The sequence below is a fragment of the Stegostoma tigrinum genome, chromosome 38 (genome assembly GCF_030684315.1).
Source record: "Stegostoma tigrinum isolate sSteTig4 chromosome 38, sSteTig4.hap1, whole genome shotgun sequence".
NCBI classification, from domain to species: domain Eukaryota; kingdom Metazoa; phylum Chordata; class Chondrichthyes; order Orectolobiformes; family Stegostomatidae; genus Stegostoma; species Stegostoma tigrinum.
Genome location: NC_081391.1, coordinates 13,014,966 through 13,028,189, shown reverse-complemented (window position 1 = coordinate 13,028,189; position 13,224 = coordinate 13,014,966). Strand labels below are relative to the sequence as shown.

General features: G+C 46.9%; 1 pseudogene; it reads right to left on the bottom strand.

The window, feature by feature from the left end:
- Positions 1 to 1,701: 1,701 nt before the first annotated feature.
- On the bottom strand, positions 1,702 to 8,251 carry LOC125447113 (ferritin, middle subunit-like; annotated as a pseudogene).
- Positions 8,252 to 13,224: the final 4,973 nt, after the last annotated feature.

Here is a 13,224-nt window from a genome sequence, read left to right as displayed (position 1 = left end):
TGCAGAGTTTCTGGTCCTGTTTACATTGCATTCTGCAGAACGGACAGCTCAGCAACTGTGTTGAATGGAGCAACCTCCCATGGACTGGTGGCCTGTGAGGCTTCGGGAATTGAAGATGTTAGGGTACGATCACAGCACTGACGTGCAGATGGGTGGAAGCAAGTTACTTTTACTCAATGTCTACTTCAAATACCAGGCTGCAGTTTAGTTGTAACTTGTTGGTTCAAATGACAAGTTTGAATATTTTACGTAAACCATGGTCAGGGGTCAAACTTTATGAACATTCATGGCTATGAGAGCGAGTCAGAGGCTTGGAATTCTGTTGTGAATTACTCAACTCCTGACTTTCCAAAGCCTGTCCATCATCTACAAAACCACAGTTAGGAAGTGTTAATGAATACTTTACAATTTTCTGGCTCAGCGCAGTCCCAAAATCGCTCAAACAGCTCCGTGTAAATCTATCACCATCCTGACTTGGAACAATATCCCTGTTTGTGAATGAAAATCCCAGAAGCCCCTCCTCAGCAGCAGCAGCAGCATCATTCCGGTCTCTCCTACACCAGGTGGACTGTAATAAGCAGCTCATCACCACCTCCTGAAGTGTAACAGTTGCTGAGCACTAAATGTAGCCTTGCCATTGGCACACTCAAGGTTGACTGTATATAAAAAGCATGCTGGGACAGGGTAGGGGAGTCTAAAACAAGAGGGCATCGGGGACAGATTTAAAAGGGACAACATTTTCACACAGAGGATGGTGTGTGTATGGAATGAGCTGCCAGAGGAAGTGGTCGAGGCAGGTGGAATTGCAGCATTTAAAAAACATCTGGAGATTTACATGGAAAGGAATAGTTTACAGGGATATGGGCCAAAGGTAGGCAAGAAGTAATAGGTGAGTTTGGGGAAACCAGATGGGCATGAACCGGTTGGGGTGAAGGGTCTGTTTCTGTGCTGTATGACTCTATGACTCTCATGGTCTGCACCAACACATCGCTTTGTTTTAGGACTTTAGTGTGTGATGGTGTCTCAGTGGTTCGCACGGTTACCTCCCAGCGACAGGGGCCAGTGTTCCATTACAGCCTTTGGGGAACTGTCTGTGTGGAGTTTGTACGTTCTCCCTGTGTCTGTGAGAGTTCTGTCCTGGTGCTCTCTGATTTGCAGGAGATGTGGATTGGCATTTCTCAATCACTGATAGCGACAAGGGGCATACAGGCCTAGCTTGGTTAGACATGGGACATGCGGGGTTAGGGGGAATTGGGTAGGTCTGACCCCCTGTTCAGATGAATGATGCAGACTTAATGGACCAATTGCGCTATTCCTGTACCATTGGATTGTATGGCCAAGACTTAACTTTGCAGAAAATAAAACACTTTATTGTGGAACAAATACATTCAGTGCCTTAAAGACCCACACCCTCAGTGAAGGCTGCAGTGTGAACTCGCTACAAAACTCCCTGAAACATTACCCAGGATGTCTCTGACAGCCCCCTCCCTAAACCACGATCTCTGACACCTCGAAAGATAAAGGAAGCAGCCATTCAGGAAAGTCAGCATCTGCAGTTCTCCTCCCGGAGTCACACTGCTCCTTCAATGTGATCGGGTGAAATCAACCTGCATCAGGAGTAACCCTCCCCATGGGGGAAGCTCAGAGGGACCAAGGGAGCAGCTTAGTGCGCTCAATGCTGGCTTTAGCAGCAAGAGCCAATCAAATGGCAGCATTTAACCAGGAGCGTTGCTGTGTTATTCCCAGGTCCCTGTTATCCTCCTGGGGGGTGGCAATGAGATGCTGCATTATAGTCCAATACAGCTCAGGAGAATTTCTTGAGCTAATTCTCTGGAACATGCCTGTTGTGAGTGTTTTGTTGAATTTTCCCTCTGTTCTGGGCTGGCAGGCTTGAGGATTTCCTCAAAGAAAGTGCAGGGTTGGTGTTGGAAGTGAGTCCCAGGATAGGGAAACAAAAGTACAATGAGGGAAGATACAGTGGCTTTGCTTCCAGGAAACAAGTTAACTACACCCCCCACCTCCACCAACCCCCAACTTCACCCAACACTGTCGATGGGTTGCAGGAACAGCAACTCATATTCTGCCTGGGAACCCTGCAGCCCAATGGTATCAATGTGGACTTCACCAGTTTCAAAATCTCCCCTTCCCCCACTGCATCCCAAAACCAGCCCAGTTCGTCCCTTCCCCCCACTGCACCACACAACCAGCCCAGCTCTTCCCCCCCACCCACTGCATCCCAAAGCCAGTCCAACCTGTCTCTGCCTCCCTAACCTGTTCTTCCTCTCACCCATCCCTTCCTCCCACCCCAAGCCGCACCCCCATCTACCTACTAACCTCATCCCACCTCCTTGACCTGTCCGTCTTCCCTGGACTGACCTATCCCCTCCCTACCTCCCCACCTATACTCTCCTCTCCACCTATCCTCTTTTCTCTCCATCTTCGGTCCGCCTCCCCCTCTCTCCCTATTTATTCCAGTTCCCTCTCCCCATCCCCCTCTCTGATGAAGGGTCTAGGCCCGAAACGTCAGCTTTTGTGCTCCTGAGATGCTGCTTGTCCTGCTGTGTTCATCCAGCCTCACATTTTATTATCTTGGAATTCTCCAGCATCTGCAGTTCCCATTTTCACTGTGGATGGGTTCTTGGCTGAAGAAGAATTCAGTGTGCACTTAAACTTGAAGAGAAATGAATTGCTAAAAACTACCCGAATGCTGACGGGTATAGCACAGTAGTTATGACAAACTCAGGCCCAAGCAGCTTCCTGGAACGTTCCGTAGGGGAAAGAAAGCAGCAACATTTACAATGGGAGTTAGGGAGGGGAATGGGTCAATCCAGAGACGATGGACAGGTCAAGGGGTGGGACTTGACTAAGGACAGGTTAGGGACCAGGGATGAGCTGGGCTGGTTTTGGGATGCAGTAGGAGGAAAAGGGGGAAATATTTTGAAGTTGGTGAAGTCCACATTGATACCATTGGGCTGCCTGGTTCCTGCAACTTTTGGGTAGCATTATTGCGGGACCTCAGGAGGCCCAGGATGGACATGTTGTCTAAGCAATGGGACAATGCATTGAAATGATTCACAGCTTGGAGATACAGTTGTTTAGTGTGAACCAAGTGCAGGTGCTCCACAAAGTGGTCCCTAAGCCTCCGCCTGGCTTCCCCAATGTAGAGGCCACAATGGTTACAGCAGATACAGTCTATCACATTAGATGCGCAGTGAATGTATATTTGGCGTGGACTATCTGCAAGGGCTCTGGGATAGGAGGGGGGTGGGTGGTGTGGTGTATGTGCAGGGGCAGCTGTAACACTTCCTAGAGTTGGAGGGGAAAGTGCCAGGTATGTTGGGGCTAGAGGGGAGTGTGGAGCAGACATGGGAATCCTAGGGAGAGGTGTTTATAGAAAGCAGATAAGGGTGAGGAAGGAACCCTATGATCAATGGGGACTTCAACTTCAAGCTCTCCCCTCCCCCTACTGCATCCCCAAACCAACCCAACTTGTCCCACCTCCCTAACCTGTCCTCCTTTTCACCTATCCCATACTTGCACCTGAGGCCCCATCCCCAACCCTTATCAACTACCCCCTTGACTGTGTATCCTGTCTGGGTGGAGGAGCTCCCTCCCTAACTCTACACCTACACTCACCTTGACTGGCTTGCTCTATTCTGCCTCTGATCAGGGCCTCCTCTCCACTTCTCCCTATCTATTTCACAATCCCCTTCCCCGCTTGTCCATTTTTGAGGGACAGTCTAGGCCCAAAAATGTTAGCTTTCCTGCTCCTCTGCCTGCAATGTTCATCTAGCTCTACACCTGGTTATCTGCTTTCTAGTCTGATAGATTGGCTGATCAAGTCACTATTGTAAGGTGATTAATGGCTTCAAGTATTATCTACTAAGTGAAGCATCACTGCTCTGAATGATGGACAATAAACAAGATCACTACATCATTTTATTCATTTCCATTCAGCTGGTACAGCCATTACATTCTTTGCTACAAGCCCCTTCTCCCTGGAAGGAGACAGATTGGCCAGGGTGAAGTGGGGAATGCATTCAGACCAAGCAGACAGTACTCCAGGCCACACTAACTGCTGTCCTCCAGGGAGAGCCTGTCAAACAGGTACTCTCCCATCCCATTCTCAGGGGCTCCCAGGTGCTTCAGGTTGGTGATGTAGTCCCCAAGTTGCTTGATGATCTCCACCTCCTCATCCAAATAGTGGGTCTCCAGGAAGTCACACAGCTGCAACAGAGGAATATTACAACTTGGTGCATTTACACTACATAGGGCAATTTTAGAATTCCTACTGCAAAATAGACTTGGTCATACTAACTCTAGACACAGGCCTGAAAATCTAGCTAACACCTGGGAGAAATTTGTGCCAGTGAGGATAATAGCATTTTAGCTGATTCATCCTGCAGATTGTTCAATGGGGCTGAGTTAGATCATGATGGGCAATCATTCCATTGCAATGACCCTGAATGAGACTTCATTATTCCAATGAGATTGTGACCTAATTTCCTATTTTCTCATTACAATGTTGCAACAGCTCATCAATCATCCATATGGATCTGATGTGTCATATCTGGACCAAGTGTTACAATGAATTTCCAATCCACAAAGGCTAACCAATGAAGTTGAGGAGGCAGGACAGTGATGAGAATGAAGAGGTGAAGCTTACATGAGGGTCAGTCTGGGCTGTGGCGAGTTGGTGTAGACCCAGCAAAGTCTGGTTCACATTCTTCTCCAGATCCAGGGCAACCTGCATTGCCTGCAGGCTGTTACCCCACTCATCCCTCTCTGGCTTCTGGGGATGGAAAGAAGGACAGGTAAGCTCAAGAAACAGAATCCCTGCAACATGGGAGCAAGCCACTTGGCCCATTAAGTTCACACCAACCCTTTGAACAGCATACAGCCTGGATCCACCCTTGATTCTATTCCCATGGCCAATCCACCTCACTTGTCCATCTTTGATCTGTGGGCAAAAGCTGGATCACCTTGAGGAAACCCCATGCAGACATGAGAACATTAAACTCCAGTCAGTCACTAGTGGTGACCGCTTAACCTGGGGCCCTGGCCCTGAGGCAGCAGTGCTGACCACTGAGCCATCCCTAAAGCCCAGAAGAACAAATTACATTCAGTGTGTCCTTTTCTCCTGGATTTGAAGCAGGAAGTTAAGGAACAGGTCATTGTGGGCATAAGGTTTTAGTTTGCACTGGTGTCCATCTGATGAAATTTAGAACAGGACATTCACAACTTCATCCCAAGGGCTCATGGTGCCTTGGACATGCCAGTCTGGAGAAGAGGATCCAGGTTCAAGTTCCAGTGCTGGTGGCTTCATGTGAGCAGGTTGCTTAAGGATACCACACAAGGTCATCTAATTGTTTGTTAGAATTAAAGAGGTACCTTGGTGCACAAGATCATTGATTCAAGTCTTAGCAAAGGTCGGCAGGTTAGCGAAGGGCATGCAAGATGCTTGCCTTCATTAAAAAAGTGAGGACACAGTTTGTAACAAGATTTGTTCCTATGCTTTAGGGGACATTGATTAGGCCATAGATAGAGTATAGTGGTGACCAGAACCAGAAGGATGGGATGGCACTGGAGTGAGCACAGATGGAGGTTTGCCAGGATGTTCAAGGTGAAAAATCCATTGACAAGATTAGGGATTTCCTTGGTGGAAGCAAGTGGTTTAGGAGGGGTAGCGAGGAACTTGCGAGGGTTGTGGAAATATGGAATGCACTATTGGTTGGTTGGTTGGTTGGTTTGGGGGGGGGGTGGCGGGGGGGTGAAGGAGGAGATGAGGTGTGGTGGTGGTGTTGGTGATGGTAGAGGCAGCTACTCCTGCGACATTTAAACAACAGCTTGGTTAGTATACAACAATGGTATAGAAAGTGTAGGCTACAGACCAAGTGCAGGTAAGTGGGATTAATGCAACTTGGTAGTCAGCACACACTAGGCTGGGCTGCAGGACTTGGAGATAGAAATCAGTTGGGGAAGTCAACTAAGTGAACCCCCAGAATGTTGCAATCTTGTGATGAGATCAGCCATTTCTTCCTCCCACCCAACTCCAACCTTCACATCCTGGAGGAGGACTCAGCCTCCACGCTGATTCTGGAATTTCAGCAGCTTCTCTGCATGTTCCTGCTTCTCCTGGGACTGATCTTTGAAGAACCGGGAGACATGGGGGAGGGCAACATCATCCTGGTCAAAGTAGGACATCTGGACCAGAGAGAGAGAACAATTTACATCCCATTAAAACACACTGGCCCCAATTCTCGTTTAAACAAAAACCCTCTTCCCATTGTCTGAGGAAAGTGCTCTATTTGCAGTCAGGTATATTAACTGGTTTTCTCACTAGTCTTTTTCCGTACTCAGGATGGAAAAATTTAAAAATCAACAGAGAAGTGAGCTGATAAGTAGTTGACAATTTGTAGCTTCATAAAATTAGAGTGTTGGAGTTTAAGCCCAGTTTAAAAACAACTAGAATTTTGCAATGAGCCAGGAACAAAACAATTTATCATTTGTTCACAAGTGGTTAGGCATTAGAACGCCTGATCGCAAGTATGATTTGAGGAAGGATAAATAACAGTGACAAAGACTGTCAATTTAAGTGGAAATAAACTCGAAGTTAGGCTCATACAAGGCCTACTGGCCATTTAGTCAATCTTAGCGCAGTCCCCACTTGACAGACACTGGAGTTTAAGAGGAAAGCAGTGATGGGCCTGCACTTATACAAAGAACAAACCAGGCTGACTGAACACTAAACAAAACCTCAGCATAAAGCTAGTCCCTGGAAAAAAAAACCAAAGAGCTCAAAACCCATTAGTTCCCCAATGGAAAGCTACTGTTGTTGCCACATAAGGCAATGCCCAGTTCTATTCCCATAAAATGGCTGGTTTAAACACAAGCAAGTCACAGGAGAAAGAGAAAGAAAACGAGAATCCCTATTTGGAGCAACATTGACCTGTTCAATTCAAAACATTAGATAAGGTCAGTAGTTACATTAAGAGACAGTATTATAGATCAAACCCAGGGACACTCATTCTGTAATGAAGTCATTTGACCAACTGAATCAGTGATAATGGGAAGTGCTATCTTGGATTCTCCAGCATCTGCAAAGTGTGATCTGGATGAACACAGCAGGCCAAGCAGCATCTCAGGAGCACAAGAGCTGACATTTCAGGCCTAGACACTTCAAGGGGAAGGGGAAAGAGAAGAAGGGGAGAAATGGAGGTGCAGCTTGAGGTGGGAGGAAGGGATGGGTGAGAGGAAGAACAGGTTAGGCAAGGTGAGACAGGCTGGGCTGGTTTTGGGATGCACTGGGGGAGGAGGAGATTTTGAAGCTGGTGAAGTCCACATTGATACCATTGGGCTACAGGGTTCCCAAGTGGAATATGAGTTGCTGTTCCTGCAACCTTCAGGTGGCATCCTTGTGGCACTGCAGGAGGCCCATGATGGGCATGTCATCTGAGGAATGGGAGGGGGGAGTTGAAATGGTTCACAACTGGGAGGTGCAGTTGTTTATTACAAACCAAGCAGAGGTGTTCTGCAAAGCAGTCCCCAAGCCTCCGCTTGGTTTCCCCAATGTAGAGGGAGCCACACCAGGTACAATGGTTACAGTATACCACATTGGCAGATGTGCAGGTGAACATCTGCTTAATATGGAAGGTCACCTTAGGGCCTGGGATAGGGATGAGGGAGGTAGTGCGGGGGCAAGTGTAGTACTGCCTGTGGTTGCAGGAGAAGGTGCCGGGTGTGGTGGGGTTGGAGGGGAGTGTGGAGCAGACAAGGGAGTCGCAGAGAGAGTGGTCTCTCCAGAAGGCAGAGAAGGATGGGGATGGAAAAAATAGCTTGGGTGCTGGGGGTCAGATTGACTTGACCTAGCTCATCAGCTGATGAGGAGATGCCGTAGGGCCCTTGCAGTGATAACATCCCTAATGGGTTCAGATCCCAAGCTGCTCCTATACTGGAAGGAGTACGTTACAGCAGGTTGATTCCGAAAGTGGGTTAATAATAAGAAAAAACCCCCAAGCATAATATTGACATTTGTAGTTTCAATAACCAAAAATAAAAATTCCATGTATGAAGTTATTCAGATCAAACTAAAAGCTAACACTTTAACCCTAACAGGCATTTTATTTTAAAAATAGGAGGCAACACTCACCAAACACTGATAGAGATAGGAGGCAGTGAGCTCCACGTTAATCTGCTTGTTGACAGCAGCTTCACAATCCTGGTGATAGTTCTGACTGATCTGGGAGGCCATCTTATAAAGGAAAATCTTGAGTTGGGACACTGGCCATGATAGAAACCCAACTGGTACACTAATGAAAGCTGCTCCCACCTCCCAAAAGGGGGCTTTAGGGACTTCATCCTCATATCATTTAGAGACAACTTCCTTCCAATAGGCACAAGCCCAGAGAGTGATGAAGATTCTCCATGTGTCTGAAGAAGGGGAGCTACAACATGCAAGAAGCAGACACCATTCAGGACAGTGATAATAAAATGTGAGGCTGGATGAACACAGCAGGCGAAGCAGCATCTCAGGAGCACAAAACCATTCAGGACAGAGCAGCCCACTTCATGGGGACTGCATTCACCACCTCCTTTCAGGGTTCATTATCTACCAGGTCCCCTGCAGCACTCACCAAGGCTACTTCAACACAACTTCCAAACACATTCTACCCCTTAGAAGGGCACAGGCACCCCACCACCTGGGGAAAGGTCCAGTGTGTTTCAGACCAGGGGAGGTGCTTCAGAGTCAATAACTTCAGCACACTGCTGCAGCCCCAGGAGGCTCCAACATATCACACACTACAGCAGTTCACTTGTCTGTAGTTTGTCAAAGAATGGGTCACACCCACCTCATGGAGAGCCAAAAGCCAAACAGGCCTCACTGGAAGGCTATTTAAACAGGCAGGGAGTCACAGCCCAACCCTGGAGGCTGAGGCAAATCAGATTTGGTTATTTGGGACAGTCACTATGACACCTTTCCCCAACAAGAAAAGTAAACTTTTTTGTTTAGATGCATCACAAGATAAAGCAGATCCACCAGGACAGATTAAAACAGGAATCTAATTAACTAACAGTTATCCCAACTTCTTTCTAAGTTACTCAGAAGTAATGGGAACTGCAGATGCTGGAGAATCCCAGAAAATAAAGCATCAGGCTGGATGAACACAACAGGCCAAGCAGCATGAAGGGTCCAGGTCCAAAACATCAGCTTTTATGCTTCTGAGATGCTGCTTGGCCTGCTGTGGTCATCCAGCCTCATATTTTATTATGTTGGAATTCTCCAGCATCTGCTTGATTGATTGACCCATCTGATTGACCCACAAGTTTCAATAATGTGTACAAACCATGGTGAGAGGTCAAACGTTATGAATACCCATGGCTACGAGAGCAAGCCAGAGGCTAGGAATTCTGTTGTGAATTGCTGAACTCCTGACTTTCCAAAGCCTGTCCACTATCGAGTCGACTGAAGTTAGGAAGGGTGACGGAACGCTGTACAATTTTCTGCTTAATGCAGCCCAATGACGCTCAAGCAGCTCCATGTAAATCTGTCACCATCCTGACTTGGAACACTATCCCTGTTTGTGAATGAACATCCCAGAAGCCCCTCCTCAGCAGCAGCAGCAGCATCATTCCGGTCTCTCCCACACCAGGTGGACTGTAATAAGCAGCTCATCACCACCTCCTGAAGTGTAACAGTTGCTGAGCTCTAAATGTAGCCTTGCCGTTGGCACACTCAAGATTGACTGTATATAAAAAGCATGCTGGGACAGGGTAGGGGAGTCCAAAACTAGAGGGCATCAGTTTGAGAGGAGAGGGGAAAGATTCAAAAAGGAGAACTTGTTGAGGGACAACTTTTTCGCTGATAGGTTGATGTGTATATGGAACGAGCTGCCAGAGGAAGTGGTAGAAGTGGGTACAATTACAACATTGAAGAGACATTTAGAGATTTACATTTATAGGAATGGTTTCGAGGGATATGGGCTCAACGTGGGCAAGTGGGACTCATTCAGTTGTGGAAACGTGGTCGGCATGGACAGGTTGGGCTGAAGGGTCTGTTTTCAGGCTGTATGACTCAATGACTCTCATAGAATGCATCAGCATAACCCTTTGTTTGGTACATTAGGGTGTGATGGTAGCTCAGTGGTTCGCACGGTTACCTCCCAGCGCCAGGCGCCTGTGTTCCATTACAGCCTTTGGGAACTGTCTGTGTGGAGTTTGCATATTCTCCCCGTGTCTCCCATGTTCTTGTTTTCTCCCACAGTGCAACGATTTGCAGGTTAAGTGTTTAGGCAGTGCTAAATTGCTGACAGTGACAAGTGGCGAGCTGGATTAGCCGTGGGAAACACAGCGTTAAGAGAATTGGGTGGGTCTGAACAGGATGTGGTGTAGAGATTCAATGCTCCACGGGCCAAATGGCCTCATCCTGGACAACAGGCAAGGTCATGGTGATCATGGGGACTTCAATATGCAGGTTGACTGGGTGAATAATGTTGCCAGTGGATCCAAAGAAAGGGTCTTGGTGGAATGTTTGCAGGATGGCTTTTTGGAACAGCTTGTGATGGAGCCCACATGGGAGCAGGCTATTCTAGACTTAGTGCTATGTAATGAGCCAGACTTTATAAAAGACCTTAAAGTAAGGGAACACTTAGAAGGCAGCGATCATAATATGGTAGAGCTCAGCCTGCAGTTTGAAACAGAGAAGGCAAAATCGGATGTAATGGTGTTACAGTTAAATAAAGGTAATTACAGGGGCATGAGAGAGGAATTGACGAAAATTGACTGGAAGCAGAGCCGAGCGGGGAAGACAGCAGAGCAACAATGGCAGGTGTTTCTGGGTATAATTGAGGACACAGTACAGAGATTCATCCCAAAGAAAAGAAAGATTATCCGGGGTGGGATTAGACAGCCATGGCTGACAAAGGAAGTCAGGAAATATATCAAAGAAAAAGAGACAGCCCATAAAGTGGCCAAGAGCACTGGGAAATCAGAAGATTGGGAAGACTACAAAAACAGACAGAGGATAACAAAGAGAGCAAGAAGGAAGGAGAGGATGAAATATGAAGGTAGGCTAGCTAGTAATATTAGAAATGATAGTAAAAGCTTCTTTCAATACATAAGAAACAAACGAGAGGCAAAAGTAGATATTGGGCCGCTCCAAATTGTTGCTGGAAGCTAGTGATGGGAGATAAGGAAATAGCTGAAGAACTTAATAAGTACTTTGCGTCAGTCTTCACAGTGGAAGACATGAGTAGTATGCCAACAATTAGGGAGAGTCAGGGGGCAGAGTTGAGTATGGTAGGCATTACAAAAGAGAAAGTGCTAGAAAAGCTAAAAGGTCTAAACATTTATAAATCTCCTGGCCCCGATGGGCAACATCCTCGAGTTCTGAGGGAGGTGGCTGAGGAAATAGCGGAGGCTTTGGTCGTGATCTTTCAAAAGGTACTGGAGTCAGGGAAAGTCCAAGGTGATTGGAAAATTGCTGTTGTAACTCCCTTGTTTAAGAAAGGATCAAGGCAAAAGATGGAAAATCATAGGCCGATTAGCCTAACCTCGGTAGTTGGTAAAATTCTAGAACCCATTGTCAAGGATGAGATTTCTAAATTCCTGGAAGTGCAAGGTCAGATTAGTACAAGTCAGCTTGGATTTAGTAAGGGGAGGTCGTGCCTGACAAACCTGTTAGAATTCTTTTGAAGAGGTAACAAGTATGTTAGACCAGGGAAACCCAGTAGATGTTATCTGTGTAGACTTTGAAAAGGCCTTTGATATGGTGCCTCACGGGAGGCTGCTGAGCAAGGTGAGGGCCCATGGTGTTCGAGGTGAGCTACTGGCTTGGATTGATGGTTGGCTGTCTGACAGAAGGCAGAGACTTGGGACAAAAGGCTCTTTTTCGGAATGGCCACCGGTGACGAGTGGTGTCCTGCAGGGTTGAGTGTTGGTGCTACAACTGTTCACCTTGTATATTAATGATCTGGATGAAGGGACTGGGGGCATCCTGGTGAAGTTTGCCGATGATACGAAGATATGTGGACAGGCAGGTAGTCTGAGGAGGTGGGGGAAGCTGCAGAAAGATTTAGACAGTTTAGGAGAGCGTTCCAGGAAATGGTTGATGAAACTCAATGTGAGTAAAGGTGAGGTTTTGCACTTTCGAAAAAAAAATACAGGGATGGACGATTTTCTAAATGCTGAGAAAATTCGCAAAGCAGAAGTACAAAGGGATCTGGGAGTGTTGGTGTAGGATTCTCTGAAGGTTAACTTGCACGTAGAGTCCGTAATTAACAAAGTGAATGTAATGATGTCGTTTATCTTGAGGGTTGGAATATAAAAGCAGCAAAGTGCTTCTGAGGGTTTATAAACCTCTGGTTAGTCCCCATTTAGAGTACTGTGTCCAATTTTGGACCCCACACCTCAGGAAGGCCATACTGGCCCTGGAGAATGTCCAGCGGATATTGACACGGACAACCCCTGGAATGGTACGTTTAATGGATGATGGACGTCTAAGGATCCTGGGATTGTACTCATGGGAGCTTAGAAGGTTGAGGGGAGATCTAATAGAAACTTACAAGATAATGTATGGTTTAGAAGGAGCAGATGTTCGGAAGTTGTTTCCGTGAGGCGGGGAGACTAGGACCCGTGGGCACAGCCTTAAAATTAGAGGGGGTAAATTTAAAACTGAAATGAGACAACATTTCTTCAGCCAGAGAGTGGTGTGCTGGTGGAATTCATTGCCACAGAGTGCAGTGGAGGCAGGGACGTTGGATGCCTTCAAGGCAGAGATCGACAAATTCTTGATCTCAGAAGGAATCAAGGGCTACGGGGAGAGTGCAGGGAAGTGGTGTTGAAATGCCCATCAGCCATGATTAAAATGGGGAAGTGGTCTTACTGGGCTGTATGGCCTTACTTACACTCCTAGGACTTATATGGTCTAACAGGGACACCATCGCCAAGAACGAAGATTGGTCAAAATAAAAAAGGATTTCTGTGACGTAACAGATATGTTGAGTCACATTAGAGCCATGCCCCCTACAAAGGCTGTATTGCACAGGAGCTGCAAAATGCAGAGATAATCCCCAGAACGTCTCTGACAGCTCAAATGATGAAGTAAACAGCAGTACAGGATGGTATGCAGTTCCAGGTTTCCTCCCTCAGTCACACCATTCCCAAGTTGAACAGAAATCACTGCTCATTCTCCATCACTGGGTCAAGGCAACCTGCAGCACAGGGGAA